This window comes from Microcaecilia unicolor, chromosome 6 (genome assembly GCF_901765095.1).
Source record: "Microcaecilia unicolor chromosome 6, aMicUni1.1, whole genome shotgun sequence".
In the NCBI taxonomy this organism is placed as follows: domain Eukaryota; kingdom Metazoa; phylum Chordata; class Amphibia; order Gymnophiona; family Siphonopidae; genus Microcaecilia; species Microcaecilia unicolor.
In genome coordinates this window covers 21,918,971-21,945,188 of record NC_044036.1, presented here as the reverse complement: position 1 = coordinate 21,945,188, position 26,218 = coordinate 21,918,971, and the positions used below count along the sequence as shown (strand labels likewise).

Sequence of the window (26,218 nt, the reverse complement as noted above, 5' to 3'; positions counted from 1 at the left end):
TCTGCCTTTCCAAATAGTTGCTAACATTGTCAAACAAGTCCTGTCCTGTTGTATCCTTCCACTGACAACAAAACTCTGGTTGATGAGTTTTTGCAGGCCATTTCCTGTGTATACTTCTCGTGGTCTCACACGCCTCATACATTCAATGGAGAGTCGCAGGGTGCCCACCCCTGATTCAGTATAACAAGTGTTACAATCAGTAGGTAACTTGTGATACCAAGTCGGTTATATCAGCACACAGACCACTGGATCACCATCCAGCTGATTTTCGAAAGTGATTGCCGCCCATTTTCCGAAACAAATCGGTAGATGGGCGGCGATCTCCTGAATCTGCCCAAATCGGCATAATCGAAAGCCGATTTTGGGCGGCTTCGACTGCGTTCCATCGCGGGGCCGGCGAAAGTTGAAAGGGGGCATGGTAGCGAACGTGGGACGTGGACGGGATGGGGGCGTGCGTTGAGATGGCTGGCTTCGCCCGATAATGGAAAAAAGAAAGCTGGCCGTCAGGAGAATTTGGTTCGTTTTATTTGGACCTTTTTTTCAGGTCCAAGTCCCAAAAAAGTGCCCCAACTGACCAGATGACCACCGGAGGGAAGCGAGGATCACCTCCCCTTACTCCCCCAGTGGTCACCACCCCCCTTCCACACACACACACAAAAAAATCTGGTATTTTTTTCCAGCTTGTATGCCAGCCTCAAATGTCATACCCAGCTCTCTGACAGCAATATGCAGGTCCCTGGAGCAGTTTGTAGTGGGTGCAGTGCACTTGAGGCAGGTGGACCCAGGCCCATCCCCCCCCACCTGTAGAGTTGTGGGCAGTGGGTTTTGGGGGGGATTTGGGGGGTCAGCACACAAAGGAAGGGTGCTATGCACCTGGAAGCTAATTTTGATTTTTTTAAATTAATTTTTAAAGTGCCTCCTAGGGTGCCCGGTTGGTGTCCTGGCATGTCAGGGGGGCCAGTGCACTAGAAATGCTGGCTCCTCCCACGCCCAAATGCCTTACATTTCGCCAGATTTGTGATGGCCGACTCCGGTTTCCATTATGGCTGAAAATCGGAGCCGGCCATCTCATCTAACCCCGGCGAGCGATTTGGCAGGCGCCAAGCGTATTTTGAAAATACGCTTGGCTCCGCCCCTTCACGGAGCCGGCCCCGAAGATGGCCGCCCATCGATTTGGCCGGCGCCATTTGATTATACCCCTCCATATGATCTAGTTTGGATATTCACATTTAGGTGTGTATCTAGCAAAGACCAGGAAGAATATTTTTTTACATTCTCATCTTCATTATACCATCCATTTTGGCAACATCATTGATGCCCAATGCATATTCAGGAATTTGTCAAGTTATTTTGGGCCTCTTTTGCTAAACCATGCTAGTGGGTTCCCTCACGTTTATTACACCAGGAATCGCTAGCGCTGTTTAGTAAAAGAGGCCCTTTGTGAGGTATATAGTCTGCAAATGGATAAAACCAGTCATAAAGTATATTTTGTGGTATTGATTGCAACTGGTTACTTACTGACCAATTTCGAAAAAATCAGGAATAATTATTGATTTCAGCCAATAGTATGCAAAATATGCTAAACAGTGAATCAAATGACCTCATTGCAAAAGAGTACACAAGGAATGATACGTTTGTAAAGCATATGACTAAGGCCAACGGTCCTTATATATATGTCAAGTTGAATTTATATAAGAAAAATTTTATACTTTTTTTTTTTAAGAAAAGGAGGAAAATAAAGAATTTGTTATAAATGATAAGACACTGGGCCATTTGTTTGGATTATCAGTTATATATTTGCCCCATCTTCTAGTTGAGATAAATCTTTAAGTGTGTCCGTTTGAAGTTGACTTAAGGCCTTACTGCTACAAGTAAATACTTGTGAGATCATATTGGTACATTTAAATAAATAAATAGTTCTGAAAAAAAAAAAACAACTTAAGCCAAGTAAGTAGGATTTGAATTTGATACTCTACTACCAGCAACTTCTAGAAGCCTAAAACATGGTATCTCAGATTCAAACAATGACTGGCCAGATTTTATTCTGGTTGTGTAAATGGTGAATGTGTTCTGTCCTATTTTATATAGGCGTTCTTTTCTGACTTTTATTTTATTGTAAATTGTAAACCACTGTGGCTATTTTTTTTAGAAGAGTGGTATATCAAGTGGTTTTAGACTATTAAACCAATATCCCAGTCACTGGTACCTCACTGAGGGGCCCTTTTACTAAGCCGCATAAGCACCTACATGCGCCCAATGCGCACCATTTCCGAGTTACCGTCCGGCTACCGTGGGGCCAAGGCAGTAATGTTATTTTTGACACATGTCCCCTAAGTGCACCAGAAAATAATTTTTATTTTCCGGTATGCGTCGTTACCAGGCAGTAAAAGGCATTTTACGCACGTAGACCATTACCACCCAGTTAACGCGTGAGACCTTACCGCTAAGTCAATGGCTGGTGGTAAGGTCTCAGACCTAAAATGGGCACACATCAATTTTCATTTTGCCACATGTCCATTTTCGGTCAAAATTTTTAAAAAAGGCACTTGTACAGGTGCGCTGAAAAATTGATCTGTGCGTGTCTGTAACACGTGCCTACACTACCGCAGGACCTTTTTCAGCGCATCTTAGTAAAAGGACCCCTAAGACAAATTTTGCTACTTTGGAAATGAGGGACCCTAACCAATGCCCCCAAACTTGGCATTGATAAATAATTGTTGATGGGTAATTTTCTACTGTCCATGAACAAATGGAGTCTGTCACAGGAAGGCTGGGAACTAGTTCATCTTTTATATCTGATACTGTGTTAGGCGAACAAGGTGTTCACCTAGGTCAGCAAAGACAAAACAGTAGATCATGACAGCCGCACAAAGTCAAACAAACAACAGGATGTACCTTTACCAACAGCGAGGGTGGACGGTTTTCAAATAGCCCATTGGCTCAGACTATTCTGGGAAGGGTGGTATTGGGGTGATCATGATTATTGGGGGGTGGGGAGAGCTAGGGGAACTAAAATTAGGAGGGATGCACTGGCTCTGATTACAGGCTGAACCCAACATATTTATTCCAACATGTTTTAATTGAAGCTCTGAACTGTTAATTTTTTTTGTATTATGATGTTCTGTTTGTTGTTCTTAGTTTTATCATTATTATATATGTGATTCTCTAAGCCACCTGGGCAGTGGCGTAGCCAAGGGTGGGCCCGGGTGAGCCCAGGCCCACCCACTTTGGGCTCAGGCCCACCCAGTAGCAGCACACCTATGATGTGGCTGGCAGGGATCCCTAAGCCTCACCAGCCAAAAACTCCCAACAACTGTCCCTCCTGCTTACCTGGAAATAACAGATCTTCGCCTGCAGCGAGGAGTGACGAATACATACTATTCGCACCAGCCCCACAGCCTTCCCTCTGATGTATTCCCACCTATGCGGAAACAGGAAGTTGCATCAGAGGGAAGGTTGTAGGGCCAACATGAGCAGTGTGTATTAGTTGCTGCATGCGAGGGAGGGAGGATGTTTGAGAGACCAAATGGAGTGCAGGCGAGAGAGGGAGAGACCAAATCATTTATGGGACAGGGCAAAGTTATTTTGCCCACCCAAAACTGGGTGTCTGGCCACGCCCCTGCACCTGGGTTTGTAGATGGGCCGGATAGAAGAAAAGAAAGAACGAGAGAGAGGGGTACTCGTATTGGGCTGTATTGTACTGGTTCTAAAGTTGTAAACGTTTTGTAAATAAATGGAGGGGCAAAGGGGGTTGCGAATGTAATGAAAGGCCTCTTGTACAACTAAGAGGTGTATTTGCATTTGATTGACAAGTAGAACTGGTTTGTTTGTTTTTTACTAACAAATTGCTGGCTGTGGTCCGGGAACATTTCATTTGACTGGCACTCAACTCTTTGGAACCCTGTCGGCCTTATTTTCGAAAGTGAGGGGCGCCCTTATTTCGACCCAAATCGGGAGATGGGCGCCCATCTCGCAAAGCCGCCCAAATCGGTATAATCGAAAGCTGATTTTGGGCGTCTTCAACTGCACTCCGTCGCGGGAACGAACAAAGTTGACAGGGGCGTGTCGGAGGCGTGGTGAAGGCGGGACTGGGGCGTGTTTATCGGCCGAGGAGAGATGGGCGCCCCCGGCCGATAATCGAAAAAAGAAAGGCGTTTTTACCGCGAATTTGGATCACTTTTTTTAGACCCTTTTTGTTTTCACAAACAAGTCCCAAAAAAGTGCCCTAAATGACTAGATGACCACCGGAGGGAATCGTGGATGACCACCCCTGACTCCCCCAGTGGTCACTAACCCCCTCCCACCAAAAAAAAAACAACTTTAACAACTTTTTTTTCCAGCCTGTATGCCAGCCTCAATTGCCATACCCAGCTCCATCACAGCAGTATGCAGGTCCCTGGAGCAGTTGTTAGTGGGTGCAGTGGACTTCAGGCAGATGGACCCAGGCCCATCCCCCCCTACCTGTTACACTTGTGGTGGTAAATGGGAGCGCTCCAAACCACCCCCAAAACCCACTGTACCCACATCTAGGTGCCCCCCTTCAGCCATAAGTGCTATGGTAATGGTGTAGAGTTGTGGGCAGTGGGTTTTGGGGGGATTTGGGGGGCTCAGCACCCAAGGGAAGGGAGCTATGGACTTGGGAGGTATTTAATTTTTTTTGCACTTGTTACAAGTGCCCCCTAGGGTGCCCGGTTGGTGTCCTGGCAGGGGAGGGGGACCAGTGCACTACAAATCCTGGCCCCTCCCACGACCAAATGCCTTGGATTTGTTCATTTTTGAGCTGGGCACCTTCGGTTTCCATTATCGCTAAAAAATGAAACCGCCCAGCTCAAATCCACACAAATCCAATGCATTTGCCCGGGACAAACCGTATTATCGAAAAAAAAGATGGACGCCCATTTTTTTCAAAAATACTGTCTGTCCCGCCCCTTCACGTACCCGTTCTCGGAGATAGACACCCATGGAGATGGGCGTTTGCATTCAATTATGCCCCTCTGTGTGTAGCAAATAAGTACATTTTATTTCATAAAACATATTTGTGCACTGCAGACCAAGAAGTGATAGAGAAAATATTAACAAGCAGGCCATTTAGAATTTAGGAACAATTTCAACAAAAACTGTGTGGTTCAATTATCAATAGGAATTGGGAGGGGAGGGGAGGGGATGAGACCTGTTTATACAAATCTGTGTGGAATGTTTTTGCTTGTGAGCTAGAAGCACCAAACTTGTCTCTTTCAGCTGTCGGTCTTAGCCTCGCTAATAGTCTCTTCAGCTTCAAGAGCACACATAGAGGGGCATTTTCGAAAGGGACGTCCATGTTTTGATATGGACGTACTCGCAAAATGTCCCGATCCAGGGACAGGGAAAGCCGCATTTTCGAAACAAGATGGACATCCATCTTTCATTTCGAAAATTCCATTAGGGACATCCAAATCCTTAAATTTGGTCATCCCTAGATTTGGTAGTTTCTGGTTTTCGGCAATAATGGAAACCAAGTACGTCCATCTCAGAAACGACCAAATGCAAGCCATTTGGTCGTGGGAGGAACCAGCATTTGTAGTGCACTGGTCCCCCTGTCATGCCAGGATACCAACCAGGCACCCTAGGGGGCACTGCAGTGGACTTCATAAATTGCTCCCACGAACATAGCTCCTTTACCTTGTGTGCTGAGCCCCCCAACCCCCCCCCCCAAAACTCACTACCCACAACTGTACACCACTACCATAGCCCTTACGGGTGAAGGGGGGCACCTAGATGTGGGTACAGTGGGTTTGTGGTGGGTTTTGGAGGGCTCGCTGTTTCCTCCACAAACATAACAGGTGGGGGGGATGGGCCTGGTTCCGCCTGCCTGAAGTGCACTGCAGTACCCACTAAAACTGCTCCCAGGATCTGCATACTGCTGTCATGGACCTGAGTATGACATCTGAGGCTGGCAATCAGTGTTTTTAAAGATATTTTTTTAGGATGGGAGCGGGGTTAGTGACCACTGGGGGAGTAAGGGGAGGTCATCCTCGATTCCCTCCGGTGGTCATCTGGTCATTTTGGCCAACTTTTTGTGCCTTGGTCGTAAGAAAAACAGGACCAGGTAAAGTTGTCTAAGTGCTCATCAGGGACGCCCTTTTTTTCCATTATGGGTCGAGGACGTCCTAGTGTTAGGCATGCCCAAGTCCCGTCTTCCCTACGCCTCCGATACGCCCCCTTGAACTTTGGCCGTCCCTGCGATGGAAAGCAGTTGGGGATGTCCAAAATCGGCTTTCGACCTGTGAGAAGGACACCCATCTTCCGATTTGTGTCGAAAGATGGGCGTCCTTCTCTTTTGAAAATGAGCCTGAAAATGTCTGAAAATTACACTCACTTTTTTCCCCAGTTGGCTTCTCAACTATGTAATGAACCAGCTCTAATGCAGGTGATAGGAAATGTGGTTAAAATTAATGACGGCTTCTAAGAGTGGGGTTAATAGGAGGAGAATGGACGTGTGCTAACAGTCGGAGCACACTGATTCCTACATCTACTATGTAACACACATTAGGAAAAGAGGAATTTTATATTTGCTAATTCCTACGTTAACTACCATGTGAAATGTGGAGTGGGGAATGGGCAGGTACTGCCCCTTACAGTTAACACAAAGATAGTTATCATGACAGATAGTAGAGATACAGATAATGCTTCCTCACTAGGAGCCATTAACTGTATCCACTGTATCTGCAATGCAGTTAATGTGTCGTAAGTATATTATCTCAGCATTAACTGGACACTATGCTACTGAGAATAGCAGATGTCCCGAAGCATTTTGAAGATGAGAGACTTCTGAGTAGTGCCTGTATTTCAGGGCCTCATATAACTTAATCATTAGTCCAGCGTATGTTACAAAGTTTCGCTACTTTAGAAATTTGTTTGTCCACATGTAAGCCCTTTACCAGGATTCTCCCTGTAATGAGTACGAGCCGTCCTTTAGAAGCTGCCGAATAGGAAAAATCATAGATCATTTGTTCTACAACAGCATTTCTGAAGTCGATCCTGGAGTATTCCCATCAGTCTGGTTTTGAGGATTTCCACAGTGAATATGCTGGCGATAGATCTGCATGCTCTGCCTCTCCAGTATGCAGATCTGTCTCATGCATATTCATTGTGAAAATCCTGAAAACCAAACTGGGTAGGGGTTAATCCGGGACAGGTTTGAGAAATATTGCTCTACAGCATGGAAAAGGAATAAAAACCCTCCAGAGGGGTTGATAGAAAGCCTGTGGCAGTAAGCAGCATTGAATATCTAGGTATGACCACCGACCCGGAAGCAAACTGGGCACCGGCTGATATTCAGACCAGTTCCTGGTTAACTTGCTGTATAAAGTTAAAACAACTGCTTTGCTTTTCTAACTTTGGGGCCCGTTTACTAAGCCGCGTAAGCGTCTACGCGCGTCCAATGTGCGCCAAAATGAAGTTACTGCCCGGCTACCACGTGGCTCTTGCAGTAATTTCATTTTTGGCGCGTGTCCGATACATGCGTCCCAAAAATTATTTTTATTTTCGGACGCACGTAGGTCATTACCACCGGTTACGGCATGAGACTTTACCGCTAGATCAATGGCTGGCGGTAAGGTCTCAGACCCAAAATGGACGTGGGGCAGTTTTCATTTTGCCACACGTCCATTTTCGGCAAAAAGTTTTAAAAGGCATTTTGTGCAGGTGTTCTGAAAAATGATTCTGCGCAAGCCCAAAACATGCGCCTACGCTACCGCAGGCCGTTTTTCAGTGCACCTTAGTAAAAGGACCCCTTTATGCAGCTCTTTAGCCAGTCAGTGCACTGAAAATTGTTCTAACCAGCAAGGTTCCACTTTGCCCTAACCCCACCTCCAGACCGCCCGCAAATTAGCCAGTTTGACATAGGTGGTTAGAGGGGATATACAGTATTACTATCCGGTTAAATGCCACTTAATATCCACAAATAGCCCTGCACAAGCAATTTAAATGTCCAGGAGCCTCTCTTTGAATATCAACCCCACAGATGTTAAAGGAGGTTAAGTGGAGGAGTAGCCTAATGGTTAATGCAGCAGGCTTTGATCCTGGCAACCTGCGTTCAATTCCCACTGCAGCTCTTTGTGACCTTGGGCAAGTCACTTAACCCTCCATTGCCCTAGGTACAAAACCTTACATTGTGAGCCCTCTAGTGACAGAGAAAGTGCCTGCATAGAATGTGTACAGTGCTGCGTACATCTAGTAGCACTATAGAAATGATTACTAGTAGTAGGTTAAGTCCAGGTCACACAGCAAGTAGCATGTTAAGTTCCATAAAGGCAATGTTGACTCCTGATGGACCAACTCTCTCCCAGATGACCTTGCACCAACAACAACTTCCTCAAGTTCACACAGAGACCTATGAGTGTGGTCCTTGCACTTTGTTTTCTTTGGATCGAAGCATTCTAGTAGGTTACAGAGATCAAATCTCTCTTCTGAATCAGCCTACAGCCGATTCTAACTTGCAGTCCTTCCAGCAGGAGTCAATGCTTAGCAAAACGGTGTAGAAAGACCTACAGGAGATTTTGAATATAGGCTGTGGATAAGACCCATTCAATGAAATACCTAATTAAAAATGAAAAAAAAAGGATTAATTCAGTGCTATCTAATTAAAGCAACAGGCTTTTTATTCCTCAGCTGAAATAATACATGAACAGTTGGGGTTGAAATGCTAGAAACAAGTTTGCTAAATATATGGAATTCTCAGACAGGTTTTATTCTTACATAAGCATTACATGTGTTCTTTGTCTACCCGTGAAGCAGTTGATGAGTTCCTGAAGTTTAAATAAGACCACCGAGGGCATTCTAAAGACTACCTCTCTTACGTTTGAAGAAAAGCATCAAGCTCTCGCACAATACTTTATTATCATCTCGGGTCACAGCTATGTTTCTATGCACCTTGGCATGTCCCTTTAATTGGCTCCTTGCGTACGAAGGTCCAGTGCTATTCCATTGAAAGCTGACATTTCTAACGAACTGACCTTTTCAGGCCTGGTGATCCTCTATAATGATTATCTCCCAGCTTTGTTTGGACACAATGTCACATACTTCAGAGCACCGAGAGAATATGGTCTTTGAAAACTATTCAAAATCCCCAATCTCAAGTTAGCAAAATGAGAAAATTGCGTCCAAACATTCATCAGATTGTTATTGTGCTGGTATCGATTTGAATGCCCTTTCATTTTGCTGGTAAAAGGTGTTGGATTATGGAGCTCTAAATTAACTCTTGTTCTGTTATTTTTTCCCCAGTAACTATAAAAAGGTCAAATGCATTCATAAGACTGAGATAGATTTGCTGGATATAGGCAATAAGATAGCAATCAACTTTCATATAACCTTTAAAGAGACAGTACCCTGTAATTGATGCACTGATTAATCAACAACTGAAAAGGCTCTGCAGAGCTCACCTTAGGTAACAAATATAGGACCCAGCACACAAGTCTAGGTGTTAAAAGCTCTTTAAGTCTCAGCTGTCCTCATTTCATGTAATATGGAGCACCAGAAAAGCATCAAGGTTACCTAGCAAATTCTTGGCATTAGTCCAGACCAGTGGTTCTCAACACAACTCTTGGGACACAGCCAATCAGTCAGGTTTTCAGCATATCTACAATGAATATGCATGAGAGAGATTTCCATGCACCCTCTCCGTTGTAGCCAGATCTATCTCATGCATACTCATAGGGCCCGATATTCAAAATGATTCAGACAGCCAGGAAAGGTCTGGGGCTATCTGGGCATTTTCCAAGGCACTCAACCGGATAGTGCTGCTGAAAAGGCCCAGTTGGTCAACCCAACCTGAAACCGGCTATTTTGGAGGTGTTCTGGGGGTTGAGTCAACAGTTAGTCCTATCTTTAGTATATAATATCACGTTCATTGTTGGTTTAATCTTCAGTTGATAATGAATGTGACTGTTGGGCAGACTGCATGGGCCATTCAGATCTTTATCTGCTGTCACTACTATGTTACTATGCTTTCATCAGCTCCATTTACCCAGAAATTCAATGTCGGAGCCCAGATATGGTAGGAACATAAGAGTAGCCATATTGGATCAGACCAGTGGTCCATCAAGCCCAGTATCCTGTTTTCCAAACAGTGGCCAAGCCAGGTTACAAGTACCTGGCGGAAACCCAAATCGTGGCAACATTCCATACTACCAATCCCAGGGCAAGCAGTTGCTTCCCATGTCTGTCCAGGAATTTGTCCAAACCTTTGTTTAAACCCAAAAGCTTGACTAGTACCCAGACATGCCCTCCTCTACCTGAAAGCAACTACCCTGCCAAGCAATGGGCTCATCTGGGAGTTGAACCCAGGATCTCTCACACCCTAAGCGAGAATCATACCCCTAGACCAACAAGCCACTGGTCCAGTATTGAATTTCTGGGTGTAACACTGGTAGTGGTCTGCAAAATGCTGATCGCAGCCTGTTGAATATCGGGCCTTTAGTGCATATCCGGAAAACTTAGACTGGCTATGTGTGTTCCAGGATCGACGGAGGACCCCTGGTCCAGAGTGAAATGGAATCTGTATTGCAGCAGAAGTTTGAGGAGAGAGAGAGTGACCAGGAATGCAAAAATGATCTTTTGTTTCTCATCTAACTAGAAAACTTTTTTTCTGCACCCATGCTGGTATAAATTGTTGAAGAGCACCTGGAGCTTTTCAAAGTGTGCTTTCGCCACTGAGTGGAGGTCCTCATTTGGTGACTCAACACCGCTAATTTAAGCAGTTAGAACCCACTAAAATAGCACTGAAATAAGACTCCATTAGCATGAAATATACAATGAGAAATATTGCATTGACACTGCTGTAAAATACCATGCGGAATACTGGAGAGGTACACACAGGATGAGCGTTAAAAACATATCGATTAGCTAGTCTTTTACCAAACCAGTTTGCCTTCACACGTCACAGAACAGCAAGAACGTTAGAAAGTGAGCTTTGTTTCCTGCTGTGATAATGTGGGCATGGCAGGGCAACAGAACAACAGTAACCCTTGTGGTCAAACAGACGAAACAGTCACAAGAGTGACAAAAGAAAGGGCAGCAGACGATGTCGCAACTAACACCTTTATTAACCATCCAGGACTCAACACGAATCGTGTTCTGGCCCGCAGGGGCCTTCCTCAGGAGTTTTTGGTAGGATGTGCTGATATGTAGCTAAGCCCAATATAATACAGGTGATATCTTGCAGTTGTTCATCCAGAAAACATGGACCGCTAAAACTCTCTTGAATTGCAAGCTTAGGTCTGTGTAATCACAAATGTTTCCCATTAATTCTATGGTAGGAGGCATTATTGATGAGTTTTCCCTCAAAGGCAAAGGGACAATTTATTATCGTATTTTCTTTGTTGACTATTTCAGCACATCTCTAGCCGTAGGCAGTAGCAATGTACGTTACATATAAAACCTACACGTCATTTTCTATGTTCACCTATGATATTGATGCCCAAATTGGTTCTGGGACCTCCTCAATAGGTCAGGCATTCTGGATATCCTGCTGAATGATATACCTGCAGGATATCACTGTGGAGAACTGTGTCCCAGGCTGGGCAGCTGTTGAATGGTCCAGGAAGCCCACAGGTAGATGCTGGGGAAAATACAGAAGACTGATGGTGCACAACTTCTCCCATTTTCTTCCATATTCTCGCAATGCCTCAGCTTGGTGCCCTGGTTGGTCTCCCATCTTTGCCCACCCATGGCGTTGGCTCTGTCTGTCTGCATATTCAAATATAGCATATACATTTGGGATTTTCTGAAAACAGACCAGCTGGGAGAAGATCAAGAGGGGAGTTAATCTGAGCATTAGCATCATACTAGATGCCATATTTACCAGTGTTATGTAAATATCTTTTCTATAGGTAACCATGACTTGTAGCTATATTGATAAAACTCTTTTTTTTCTTATAGTTAAAGGCTATTATGTCGCCATCTCAAACAATTTTCTATCTGAATCAAACAAGGAACAAGACAGAAAAGCTGAGTGAATGAATGTCAAATTCATGACTTAGGCCAAGAGTGGAAGATATGGAATTTGAACCCAGAATACCTAAAACTTGGAGCTTTTATACTTGTCTTTAGAAAGCTTTTTTGCAGTTGAATCATTTTGCTGACTGGCGATGGTGTTATGCCTGGAAATTCAATGCCGTGCCATGTCTGGGCTCCAGCACTGAATTTCTGAAAACGGTTAAGCCATAGCTGGTTAAGTAGGATATTCGACACATAAAGGTAGGTTTGACATTTATGGTCCTGTTTATATGGTTACCTTGCCTGGTTAAGTGCTGAATATGAGTGGTTAGCTCCAAACAAGTGATTTAACTGGCCCAGAGTCATTTCTGGCTGGTTAAATTGGTTTGAATATTGACCCCTATGTGCACAACTGCCAACTTCAGGCACTAAAATTTACACCAAACATTGACATGATGTTAGGCACGCGATTACTGATGTAAGCTGTATTCTATAATGACAATTTGGCATACAAGTGCCATTATAGGATGACTGCTTAGTACCCATATTTTTGCGCCTAATTTTTGGAGCTCTGTTGAGACCATTCTTCCCCAGAGAGTCATTCCGCAAGTTGCTGCAATCATTGGAATTGAGCTATTTGGACTATTGTAACTCCATCTATTTAGGATGCAAAGCACAAACCATTAAGTGACTCCAGACTGCCCAGAATACTGCAGCCAGACTTATATTCGGGAAAGCAAAGTATGAAAGTGCTAAACCCCTCAGAAAAAAACTTCATTGGCTCCCATTAAAGGATCGTATCACATTCAAGGTCTGCACCTTGGTTCATAAAATTATTCATGGAGAGGCCCCATCATACATGTCAGACCTAATAGATTTACCAGCAAGAAATATAAGTAGTTCATCACACACTTTTTTGAACCTCGATTACCCGAACTGCAGAGGTCTTAAGTACAAATCTTTACATGCATCTAGCTTCTCTTATACCTGTACGCAACTATGGAATAAACTACCTAACACCATAAAATCAACGCATGATCTGGCAACCTTCCGAAAATTACTAAAAACCTACCTGTTCAAAGAGACTTACAAAGAGAACCCTCCATAATGTCTTGACTAATCTACATCAGTACTAGCCAATATTGAACTCTAAATTACGACACTTTAATCCACATTATCATTACTGAACATTATACCTTGTCTTACCCCCACTCACATATTCCGAATTACGTACTTATTACTTCTAATTTACCTGTTTTTCTTTGTACCTTATTTGCAACAATATTTTGTATTCTGTTAATGGTGTCCGCCTTTACGACATAATGTAAGCCACATTGAGCCTGCAAATAGGTGGGAAAATGTGGGATACAAATGCAGCAAATAAATAAATCTACCCAAAAATGAACATCTGACCCTTGGCATAACTGTATCCATGGCCCGGTATTCAGACCGGGAGAGGCAGTCCAGTTAACTCCCAAGATTGGCAATGAGACTGGATATTCAATGCTGGACCATTTCCGGTGACCGGCATCAAATATCCGTTTTAATTTTGTCCAGTTTAAACTTAACCGGTTAAGTCAATATTCAGCGCTGGCCGTTTAAGTTTAAACTGGCCAAAGATAGACCTGATATTTTGGCAGCCCAATTTGGCCGCCAAACAACCAGCGATGCGCGGAATATTAGTGTTAGCCGGTTATACCACGCGATATGACTGGTTACTATAACAAGGCAGAATTGGTGTGTAAAGCCTGAGCTCTTTCATTAAAACTTGAGGTCAATTTTAGCAGACAATGGAAAAGGTGCCGGTACTCAGTACCCCCAAGTACCCCCTCAAAAAAAGCCCTGCTCCTATATCTATCCAAACGCTTTCTTATCGTTTCACAGAACTGATTTATGTTTTTCATTGCTTCATGTGGAAGAGAAATAACGATTGGTGAACAAGGATTGTCCACGAGAGAGCTGTCCAGACAGCAATAATAAAAACACAGTTGTAAAGTGTGATCAATGTTAATTTGGTTACTTTTTATTTTCTTTTTTATATGAAACAGTGTTTTTCCACATTTTCCCCATCTGTGCAGCAAGGATTATATATTGTAGAGAAGGGTCATTGGCTATCAAATTAAATCATTGTATTTTGTAGTCCTCCACCAGAGCTAAAACATGTTAAAATAATGAATTTCAAAAAAGAAAAGCAAGTGGTGTGTTTAAGAAACACAGCATCTAAATATTTTACCCCAAGGTTCCCGGATACTTTCTCTCATTGTGTGACTAACCTTGAGTTTATTATGATACTAGGAAAAAATGCCCGTTTCTGAGCGGAATGAAACGGGCGCTAGCAAGGGGCCCCCTCCCTCCGTCCGTCGAAGCTACTTGCCTTGTTCGCTGTGGGCCGTTTCGGGCGCTAGCAAGGGGCCCCCTCCCTCCCTCCGTCCCTCGAAGCTACTTGCCTTGTTCGCTGTGGGCCGTTTCGGCCCTCGAGTGTCATAGCTCCGCCCTCGACGTCATGACGTTTTGACGCGAGGGCGGTGCAGACATTCCAGGGCACACCGGATATCTCGGGCGCCTCAACTTCCATGGAGGCTTCAGAACGTTGGGGTTGCCTTTTATATATATAGATTATGCAGACTGTAGGTCATTTGGAAATGTTGCTGGGAAAAAAATAAATCTGGATTGGAAAAATATGACTGCTGAGCTAGACGTTTAAAATCCACAAAATACGTTAGGACACAGTTTAAGACAGGGGTGTCAAACTGGAATCCTGGCGAGCTGCAAACTAGACTGGTTTTGGAAAATCCCTAAGCAGTATTGTTGAGATCTATTTACATGCAGTGGAGGCAGCCTATGCAAATTCATTTGGGAGATCTTGAAAGCTTGAATGCTAGTGACCTTCCAGGATTACAATTGTACTCCCCTGGTTTAAGATTCAGGGCCAGTGTTTTTATCAGGAAGTCTATGTCAGAGTGGACAGGGACACAGCAGACCTCCAATGTGACCCATATTGAAAGGTCCTATGCTTACTTTCCATCTTAGCTCTCCCCCTGCGATAACTTCTGGCTCCTGACTACAGTGGCAAGGAAGGAGAACTGCTAGGCAAGGAGAAAGAGGAAATGCTGGACTATAGTATGGGGAAGAGAATAGTATGGAAATGGTGGACTTCAGGAGCAATGGGGGAGGGTTGAAGGAAGGACAAGGGAGAAGGGAGATCCTGGGCTAATGAGGTTTCAGGGGATTTCTGGACTGTTGGGGAAGGGGAGGTGAGAGAGGGATGGGGAAATGTTAGAATGCATAGGGGATGGAGATGAGATATAGGGAAATACTAGATCATCAGGGAAGGTGCTGTGCTGCACGGGGGGTGGGGGGGAGAGATTATGGACTGCAGGTGGAGGAAAGAAAGAGAGGATGCTGAGATGGGGTGGAGGACTGAGGGGAGTGGAGAGAAAACAGGGAGATGCTGGATAATGCTGTAGAGGAGGAGTGGCCTAATGGTTAGTGCAGTGACCCGAATTTAATTCCCGTTGTAGCTCCTTGAGACTCTGGGCAAGTCACTTAATCCTCCATTGCCCCAGATACAAAACAAGTAATGGTATTTAATATGCAAACCACTTTGTAATCACAGAAAGGCAGTATATCAAATCCCATTCCCTTCCCCAGTTGGAGCATGGTCATGGTGTACAGTTTCGCATGTAAATTATAGCATTTACATCAGCTCTACGGCTGGTGTAGTTGGTTGTGACTAAAATATAGGCACATACTGTATTTGCTTATTATGCTAATGTTCTGGGTGTCCTTTTATAGAATTGCCCTCCGCATGACTTGCCAAAGATCACAAGGAACGGCAGTGGTATTTGAACCCTAGTTTCATAATTCTCAGCCCACTGCTCTAACCATTAAACTTTTCTCCTTCTGACTGGCCCTTTGATCATTTATCTCCTTTGCAAACACCAACTGACAGCTCCTTGATCATCTGCTAGTCAGCTGCTCCTTTCCAGTTTCTCCATACTGGCCACACCCATCTGCATGGCTCCTGGACTATTGCAACTACACTATATTGCCCGTCTGACCTCTGTCTGCCACAACATGACTTCTTTACTGCCTTTCCTTTTCTTCCTTTCCCCCTCAAACTGTGTTCCAGGTTATATACAATCCTCTAAATCCTCTGTCTTAAAATCATACTTCCCAAGGCATGTATTTTATGAAGCTTATGCCTACCTATTTTTCTCTTTAGGATACTTTCCAATATGTGAACCTCTGGTTTGCTTTATTTTCTTTGGTGGAAGTCAGAAAATTGGAGGCGGAGGGGGATACCGTTAAGAAGGTTGGTTGGTTTGCCCCCCCCCCCCCCCCCACAACACATAGACATACTTTTCCCCCAAAGGCTTCTGTCTTGAGAGACCATCTAGTGAGCAGGGTCAGTCTCCATGGTCAGAGGCTCTGGCATCACTATGGAGGTGGGCCCCTGTTGCCAACTGCACCCCAGGGGGCCTCTCCGCTGGGCTGCTGGTGCTAGTCGCACCCCAGGAGTCTCTACTCCGCTGGGCTCCTGGTGCTGATTGCACCCCAGGAGCCTCTGCTCCGCTGCTGGATCTTGCATCTAACTGGATCCCAGAGGCCACTGCCTTCCCCCTGAGCTGCTTCCAAGGGTGGACCTCCCTAACTGTGCTCCCAAAGGTTGCTGGTCTTCTTGGCCTCAGGCACCAATTGTGCCCTCAACATCCATTTTCCTGCCCTGAGCTTTTCCCCAGAGGCCTCTCGGCCTTGAGCTTGCTCCCAAGGGCTGCTGCTCTTCTATCTTCAGCAAAAGCCTCTTGGGGTCCTTTCCCTGCTTGGGCCAGAAATCCCAGATCTTAAAAGAGTCTGTGACTGCAGTTCTAATTTTCCCCCAACGAAAGCAGCCTCTCCTCTGCCAGATTTTAGGAAGAGCCCATCTTTTCCCTGCTTGGTCCAGACTCCCAGGTTTTAAAAGAGCCTGAGACTACAGTTTCAAGGTTTCCTCAGTAGAGGGCAACCTCCTACCTCAACCAAAAGGCCTAGTTCTGAGTCGAGGGGCCATGATCAGGCTGCCCCTCTAGACTCCTGATGAAGAGATTCACTGATTACTTAATCTGCTTCAACTATTCTTCCCAGCGGCATAGCCAGACCTCGACGGGAGGGGGGGCCAGAACCCGAGGTGGGGGGGAGCACATTTTGACCCGCCTCCCTGCTGCTGCCCTCCTGCTGCCACCTCTGCCCCCCCTGCTGCCGCTGCCCTTCCCCACCACTGATGGAAAGGTACTGCCTCCCTGACGCTGCTGCTCCCCCCGCCACTGGAAGGTACCGCTGCTGCCCCCCCCCCCCCCCGCCAATGGAAGGTACCTTGGCTGGCGGGGGTCCCCAACCCCCGTCAGCTAAAGCGTTTGTCCCACATTGGTCTATCATTGCTGGCACCCTGTCTTGCTTTCAGCACGCTCAGTTTCATTAAAACGAGTGTGCACGGTGCTGAAAAACAGGACAGGGCACCAGCAATGTAAGAACAGTGTGGGACAGACACCTTAGCTGGCAGGAGTTGGGGACCCCCGCCAGTCAAACCGGGGGCCCAGGCTCCCGTGCCCCGCCGTAGCTATGCCACTGATTCTTCCCCTCTGTGTGTCCTTTACATCACATCACTTTATTACTTTTAAATGGATAATATTCCCCTAAATGTGTGTCACTTTCAGTCTGCCTGTCTTTCCTTCAATGAGTAATTAACATAAGGTGCTTCCCACCTCCCACTCTTTAGCATTTATCAAATTGATACTTTTCTCTCACAGCTCTGCTGCCCAAGCAAAAATGACAGTTAGAAACCTCTCTTAGTTTCTCAATACACTATAGACAGAAAGGGAAATCTGCTTTTAAAACTCAGTGACCAAAGATCTCCTCTCTCCTCAATTTCTCAGTAAACCCTCCCTTTGGCGGGGGGAGGTCATTCAGTTACAGCATGCTAAATATCAGCGTGCTAGCTGAATAGAGCTTGTATGCCCTTTCTCTGCCCCTGACATGCCCCCTCCCCAAAAAATATTTAAAAAAATAAGTGGGTGGTTCAGCCAAGTTTGCATAAGGTTGGAGGGGGAGGGGTGGATGATGTCAATGAGTGGAGATAAACTGGAAACAAGAATCTCTCTATATAAAAGGCAACACCAACGTTCTATGAAGCCTCCAGCCGGAAGTGTGAAGGGGGCGAGATATCCAGTTTCCCTATGAGTGTCTGCCTCGCCCTCTCTGTAACACAGTCAGTGAAGGAAAACAACAGAGCACGAAATCAAATCGCTGGCTCTGTAACAGTGAAGGACTCAGAGGGGGGAGGGGAGAGACGCCAGAGGGCAGGGACACACACACTCCCACATGCACACAGAAGAAAACATTGCTAGCCCCAGAGGGGGGAGGGGAGAGAGGGCAGGGACACACACACTCCCACATGCACACAGAAGAAAACATTGCTAGCCCCCGTTTCATTTGCATCAGAAACGGGGCTTTTTTTACTAGTGTCATATAAATATCTGATTGTAGAAGACCTGAATTCTTCTTGGAAGAGGCATGTAAGTTTGCATGAGGCAGAGAAGTTTCAGGGCTCTGTCTGCTTGATATAGAAACCCACCCACTTAAGGACAACAAGCAACGTGTCCACTGCAGGAACGTGCCCCTGTGGTATATTTTTTCATCTAACACTGCTCAAAAGAAAATAGGAGGGATGAGTCTTCTCTTAAGAGATTGGAAGCGGAAGTACTTCAGGTATACAGTGACCTGGGTGAGAGAGCTTAGTGCCGCAGTTGTCCGTTAATAGAATAGTTTTTAATATGGTGAATATCTACACACAGCAGTTGACAACCTTGGAGAGGGTGTATAGATGTTAGTCATTGTGTGAGGAGTTTGGTTCCTCTGTCCATGCATGCTGGTCCTGCCTGGTGGTGCAAGCTTGTTGGAGGGAGTGCATAGCTCTTACGGAAATAGTGATGGAAGTACAACTTCCAAGGAACTCCCAAGGTCTTTCTTTGTTGCACTACAAACCTCCAGAACTCGATAAGAGTGGAAGTAAAAATATGTATATTAACTGCTGGGTGTGAAGTTGCCGCGGTTTAGAAGGGAACAGATCCGCCTAACCAGTCAGAACTATGGATTAGCTTGGGGGGATCTATCTCCTTAGTAAGCTGACAGTGCTATGCAGAGCATCTTCAAAGCTTTGGGAGATGTATCTTGCCAACACTACGACCTATCATTGCTTCCACATTGTTCCCTACAAGTGTCGGGTGTGGATGGATAAATAGTGTGGGTGTGGTTGAGTATCTGTGGAAAGTGGGGAAGGGTGTGGAGTGAAACAGGGTCTAGGGGTGGAGGGCATGGGGTGAGAGGGGGGGGGGGGTTGTAAAGCTCATTACGAGTCTACTAAAAGTTCCACTTTATTCTTTTTGGCCATAAAACTTTGGAATGCCCTTCCTCCTTATTTTAGATCTGAGTTATCATTAATCAAGTTTAAAAATTCATGTAAAAATATTTTATTTTGAAGTAGCCTATGGACCTCCATTACCCCAGGTACAAAATAGGCACCTTATACAATACATATAAACTGCTTTGATTGTAACCACAGAAAGGCAGTATATCAAATCCCATCCCCTTTCCCTTAACATCATGCCTCCTGATATTTAGAGGCCCTGGTGACACTGATTAGATTGAGCAGTTTTCACCTCATTCTCCCCTTCCCCTCCTCCTCTTTTTCCCCTGCCCTTCTTTCCCTCGCTAGTCCCGCTATGAAGTGTGAATGTTGTACTGTCCTTTCAGTTTTATGATGCTTTCTTATCTCCTGTTTTATTAATTTTATGTAAACCTCTTTTAGCTGATCCCAGAGAGGACAGTATAGCAACTATATCCAATACGATAAACAATATGCAAACATCCATAGCTCAAGTGGAGTGGAGGAGTGGCCTAGTGGTTAGGGTGATGGACTTTGGTCCTGAGGAACTGAGTTTGATTCCCACTTCAGGCACAGGCATCTCCTTGTGACTCTGGGCAAGTCACTTAACCCTCCATTGCCCCATGTAAGCCGCATTGAGCCTGCCATGAGTGGGAAAGCGCAGGGTACAAATGTAACAAAAATAAAATAGATACTATTGGAGATTCTACATGGAATGTTGCTATTCCACTAGCAACATTCCATGTAGAAGGCTGCGCAGGCTTCTGTTTCTGTGAGTCTGATGTCCTGCACGTACATGCAGGACGTCAGACACGCAGAAGCCTGCGCGGCCACATTGGTGATCTGCAAGGGCCGACTTCTACGTGGAATGTTGCTAGTGGAATAGCAACATTCCATGTAGAATCTGAAATAGTAGCAACAGTGGAGGAGTGGCCTAGTGGTTAGGGTGGTGGACTTTGGTCCTGAGGAACTGAGTTTGATTCCCACTTTAGGCACAGGCAGCTCCTTGTGACTCTGGGCAAGTCACTTAAACCCTCCATTGCCCCATGTAAACCGCATTGAGCCTGCCACGAATGGGAAAGCGCGGGGTACAAATGTAACTAAAATAAATAAAATCCAAAACTTAAAAAAATTATAGGTTTGTGCACTGTCCCTTTCAGAGGGAAAAAAGGGGGACAAACACAGAAATCAAGGTTAAAAAAACAAATTTGAGAAAAATACAGATGGATGGTAAATCATAAAAAATGAATACTACATACTTATTTATTAAGAAATACAATGTCAAAAAATAACTTCGAGGAAGAAAGTTTGGCAAAACTGTCATCTTAATACCTGTGGGGTAGTGATACATGGGTGCTAATAGTACTGACAGAAAAACATCACATACATGATGACAGACCTAACAGAGCCACAGAGTTCTTTTGCCTCACAGCTCCTCTCCAATCTCTTTGTCTCTCTTTCTTTATTTTCCCAAATAGATTATAAAAATAGGACTTCTGACTTGTCTGCTATTCCCCCCCCCCCACCCCCCAAGATACAGATAATAATTCTGAGTCAGCTCAGTTCCTCTGAGGCCAGTCATTCTCAAAAGGTTTCTTGGCTCCTTTCCCCTGGAGTTGGTTTTTTCATAAAGCAGCAGAGCTACTAATGTGTTTCAAGTCAATGCATCAAATACAATTAAGATACAGATCAGAAGGAAAAACAAGGATATTTCATTCGTGTGGAGAAGTTTATGAAACCGTTCTTCTATTTTGTCACTTCATTCTTTTGTGCCAGTCTAGATCCGGCATGAAATGTGCACAAGAAGACTGCGTGGTCTGCGTCGCTGGTAGATGACCTGGTCATAGTGTAATCCCCTGTTAGATGGGGATTACTGGAAGGGAAGGTTCCCTAAAGAGTCACTGGGGGGAGTGGCTGAGTTGAGAGCCAGTCTTAGGGCGAGGCGACCGCATAGGGCCTCACGCTCAAGGGGGCCCCGCGCGGCGCGCCTGAAGTCACCCTGCCCCAACCGCCCAAGCTTCAGTCCCCCCACCATCTGAATTTTAAGTTACCTCATCGTCGACGTCGGCGCAGCCAGCAGGTAGTAGCAGCAGCCGTGAAACGTGTGTGAGCTGCTGGGCAGCGCTTCGGGAGCCTTCCTTTCCCTTCCCTCGTTCAGCTCTGGTCCCGCCCTTGTTTTGAGGGCGGGACCAGAGCTTAGCGAAGGAAAGGAAGGCTCCTGAAGCGGGGAGGGAGGGAGGGAGAGGGGCCTTGGAGCTGGTGGGTGGGAGGGAGAGAGAGAGAGAGAGAGAGACCGGCCAGCCGGCCTTGGAGCTGGGAGGGAGGGGGGCCTTGGAGCTGGGAGGGAGGGAGGGAGCTGGGGAGCTCAGCCCTGGAGCTGGGGAGCCCTGGGGATGGTCCGGGAGCTCGGAGGGAGGGGTGGCCGGCCCTGGAGCTAGGGCGGGGCTAGGATGGGGCCCCATCAGATTGGTCTGCATAGGGCCCCGCACTTGCTAAGACCGGCCCTGGCTGAGTTGTCCCTGGGTAGGAGTAGTCCAAGCCCATGGGGAATGGTTGATACAAGTTGCAGGAAGATAGAGATTCCCTGGGAGTGAGTGACAAGGAGGAAGGAGTTACCAAGGGGATAAGAGGTTGGAATTATGTCCAAGACGGAGTCTTTGGTTGCCTGACAATCCAAGAGACCAGGAGGAGGGAAGGGGAATCCTGTGACCTCTGGCTGTAAAAGGGGGGTTGTGACTCCCGAAGTGGCAGCCGGTAAAGTGCATGAGCTACAGCTGGGCGGAGGAGAGACCCAGCCCGGTAGCAGGAGATTGGAACCAGAGAGAGCTCGGTCCCAGGACCAGGGTGGATGCAGAGAGGAGCCACCGATGGAAGAGGGTCAGACCAGAGAAGGGTCTGAGCCCGCAGGAAATTGAGCTTGCGCTGGGAGGAGGAGAAACAGCCAGTGGGAATAACACTGGCCCACAGGATAGGCATGAACGGGAGCACTGTCTATATGTACATATTCCATGATTAAAACATGCCCTTGTAAATGAACCTGGAGGGAGAAGTGGTACAGAAGTTCCCCTTGAGGAACAGCAGAAGAATTGAAACCCAAGTTTGAGTTTATCTGGAGTTGGAGTGCTGAAACTGTTTTTGACATTGCTGCCGTTGCAGAGTCGGAGAATAAAGGTTTGAGTTCTTGCATAGATTGTCGACTACAGTGTGCTTTCTGGAGACAGAGGGTTGAGAGTGAACTGATTCCCGAGAGAGTGAGTGTCTCCCAACCCCCCCCCCCCCCCGGATCGCAATTCCGGAACTTTAACCTACTCCCAGCTCGTCGTGAGGGTGGACTCGAACTAAGGGAAGAGTGGAGTGATCGAGTGTAAGTGGTTGTGGAATTGTACCTATGAACCCGGGTCGGAAGTGAGTCCAGTCTGGGTGCAAGGCCCAGGCTTCAATAGGATGAGGCTGAAAGGGCCTAAACGCAAGAACCACATCATGAAATATTTCTGTTCAGAACAGATTGCAGGTACACGATACAGCCTCCCACTAAAGGAGTTGGAAGCCAAAATAAATAAAAACATAAGTAAATTACAATAAAATAAAAAAACAACAGTATCATAATTTATAAATGCATGGAATAAGTGCAGACATTATAGGGAATCGAGGGCGAAGCTGGACGTAGGTAGAAAAGAAAGGGAAAATAGAAAGACTAGAAGGGCTTTTGCACCCTCTGAACTAAACATTTCTCCTACAGACACAGAATAGAAAAAATGAATACATCAGGCCCTGTTTGCTACTGTCTCTCTCTGTATTTTTGTGACCTTGCTATCATACTTTTGAAAAGCAGGATAAGGTCATAGTAAAAGCTGCACTCCATTTCTTCCACAATGAATGTAACACTCTTAAAACCTAAAATGGTTTTAGTGGAAAGAGAATGGAGACCTGAGAATAATAATAATAATGAAAAAAAAAAAGCATATGGAGAACAGAGCCAGGAAAGAAGCAAAGCTGGTATTTTGTAGGTTGTATTACTTTTGGATGCTCCATGTGAAATTGTTTTAGTTCTGCATAATACAATGACACTACCACTTTGCAGCAGGCAAGAGATCAGAAACATGTCAGCTCTGGGCACATTTCCAGCTTGTATTTTCTGAACTGACGAGTCTTCTAAGGCTTCCCCCCCACCCCACCCCCTTAAGCAATCTGATATACTGAACTGTGCCAAACCTGTCTGCTCAGAAATTATATTTGCTCATCTACTCTAGATGTTTGCCTTAACTGTCTTTGCAGATCTAGTTTGGTTCCACTGTTAATCATGTTAAAAAGTCATTTAGATTGTAATGTACATTAAGCACTGCTACAACCTGTGTTACTCGAATAATGCAGATAGCTATGTTGAAAAAAAATGTATCATTATATTTATGATAAAGTACTCCCAAGACAAGGAAACACTGTGCAGGCTAGGGCAAACCCCCCCCCAAAAGATAAAGTACAGAACTCTGGGGAGGGGGGGAGGGGGAGGGAGACAAGGAGAAAAGGCCGGCCACAAGTTTGTTTCATCTGGAGCTATAAAGGCAAATAAGGGGCCCTTTTACTAAGCTGCGTAGGCACGTATGCGCATCCTACGCATGTTAGTTTTGAACTACTGCCCGGTTACCGCGGGGGACTGGGTGGTAATTTCATTTTTTACGCACTACTCCTCCTCACCTTCCCCTACTTCCTCTTTATTCCATTCCATGGCTTCCTCCACCCAGGGTTCCCCTAGCTGCTGCTCATTCCCCTGATCTGAACTCATTTCCCAATCATTCACCCCACCCTCTATTTCCTGGGAGTCCTGTATGTGTACTGATGGTTTCTGGGAATGGTAGTTCCTTCCCGTATCTAGTAGTCTTACTGGCACCTTGGCCACAAGAGGGCGAACCTTGTGAGAGTGAGATTCATTACGTCTAAAGGGGAAACTTCTCCCCTGTCCCGGTTTTGGCACTACCGGACTGGGTCTCTTTCCCAACCCCTCACAATATATAAAAAATAAATGTAAATTGCTTTCATATTACCACAGAAAGGTGGAATATCAAATCCACACTCCTTCACCAGTAGGATGGGATCATTATTGTGTTACTTACTTACTTCCATTTCCAAGATCCAGTTCTGAACCAAGAACATTTCCTGAAATTTTTTAGTTGGTCAACATTAAATAGAAGTCAGCAGATATGCAGTGTGGCAATTAGAAATATACAATCACATTACTCTTTTACCATGGCTACGGAAAGCTCCTATTCTCCTGATTAGTGGGCACCTTTTATTCTCTTCTTTTCCTACCTAAGGGTCTCCTTCATCAAGCCGACTTGCGGTTCTCACACTGCAATGGCAACGGAGCCCATTTAAAGTGAATCGGCTTTGTTGACATAATCACACCGGGAGCTGCTAGTTCGGCTTAATAAAAGAGGCCCTTAGTGTATCTAAGCAGTACAATACTATGAGGAGCAGTGGCCTAAGTCACACTTGCCAGTGTATTGTGCTGATACAGAGGCTTTTGATTGTGTGATGTTGAACTAACTAAAGACAAAAGACTTGGTATTTATACCGATCAGTTTTCTCTCTAATATGAGGTCTCCTTCCACCATTACAAGGAAAGCCTTCCCAACTTCTAGAATGACTGGATGGCATAAACGTTTCAAAATACAATAATTTAGTGGAACCACTAGAGGTCTCTACCCTCCAGTATGGGATTTAGGTGTCTCTAAAGTGGAATAGCAAAAGCAGTTGGACAAACTACCACCAACTCAGACAGTGATCAAGTATGCTCTAGAAGATTCCAGTAGAAAATCTGTATGATGAAATTGAAAATATTTCTGGTTTTAATCATTTGATGCAAGACTTTAATATGTAAACCAGCTAACCCAGAGAGAGCTATTTGGTTTGCTGATGATGTTAGCTATGTTTCACTTCGGTCTTGAGAGGATAGAGTTTGGTTCAGGTATGATGGACAGTATTGCCTGGAAACTGCATGGAAGTCTGTTGCTCACATTCTAACTGCTGGGCACACTACAGTCATGTCATGCTATGAGTTGAAGGAGGTGGACAGGTCCCTTGCAAAAGCCCCACACAGTTCATGAGATGTTGCAGTGTTGGTGGCAAATTCCTGGGCATCCTTTAGGGAGCACTGGTGCTGAATCATAGATCCCCTTCCATTTCTGCAGAAGCTTAGAAGTGAATCCTTCAGCTGTGAAAATGAAACAATCCAGTCACTGGAACAGGAAAAGCCCCAACTTTCTGCTTACATCAACTTCCCTTCTCTGATATTTGGGTATGTGAATCATCCCCAAATATCTCCACAACTGTTCCAAATATTATTGTTAGATAAACTGAGATCTTAGTGTTAATACATTTTTGTACATTGATGTTCTCAATAAAATCAACTTGACTAGTAGTAAATAACATACTTTTTTTTTAACCATTATTGATTTTGTGCTTCAAAATAAATTCAGTTATTGAAGAAGTTATTGAAGAAAGACTTGGGGCTGCTTTTACTAAGCCGCGGTAATGATTCCTGTGTGGCAAATGCAGTCAACCCATAGGAATTGAATGGGCTTTGTCGCATTTGTCAAGCCAGGAATCACTACCACGGCTTAGTAAAACATAGTAAATGACGGCAGAAAAAGACCTGCATGGTCCATCAGTCTGCCCTACAAGATAAACTCATATGTGCTATGTTTTGTGTATACCCTACTTTGATTTCTACCTGTCCTTTTCAGGGCACAGACCGTATAAGTCTGCCCAGCACTATCCCCGCCTTCCGACCACCAGCCCCGCCTCCCACCACCGGCTCTGGCACAGACC

The 26,218-nt window shown here is 45.3% G+C and overlaps 1 protein-coding gene and 1 non-coding gene across 2 annotated transcripts in view; one reads left to right on the top strand and one right to left on the bottom strand.

Annotated features, from left to right (window-relative positions):
* AGBL4 (ATP/GTP binding protein like 4) overlaps positions 1-26,218 on the top strand; it is a 2,274,308-nt gene that overhangs the window by 1,047,024 nt on the left and 1,201,066 nt on the right. The window lies entirely within an intron of this gene.
* TRNAP-AGG lies at positions 10,299-10,370 on the bottom strand. The gene has a single exon. It is a non-coding gene; the product is annotated as a tRNA-Pro (tRNA).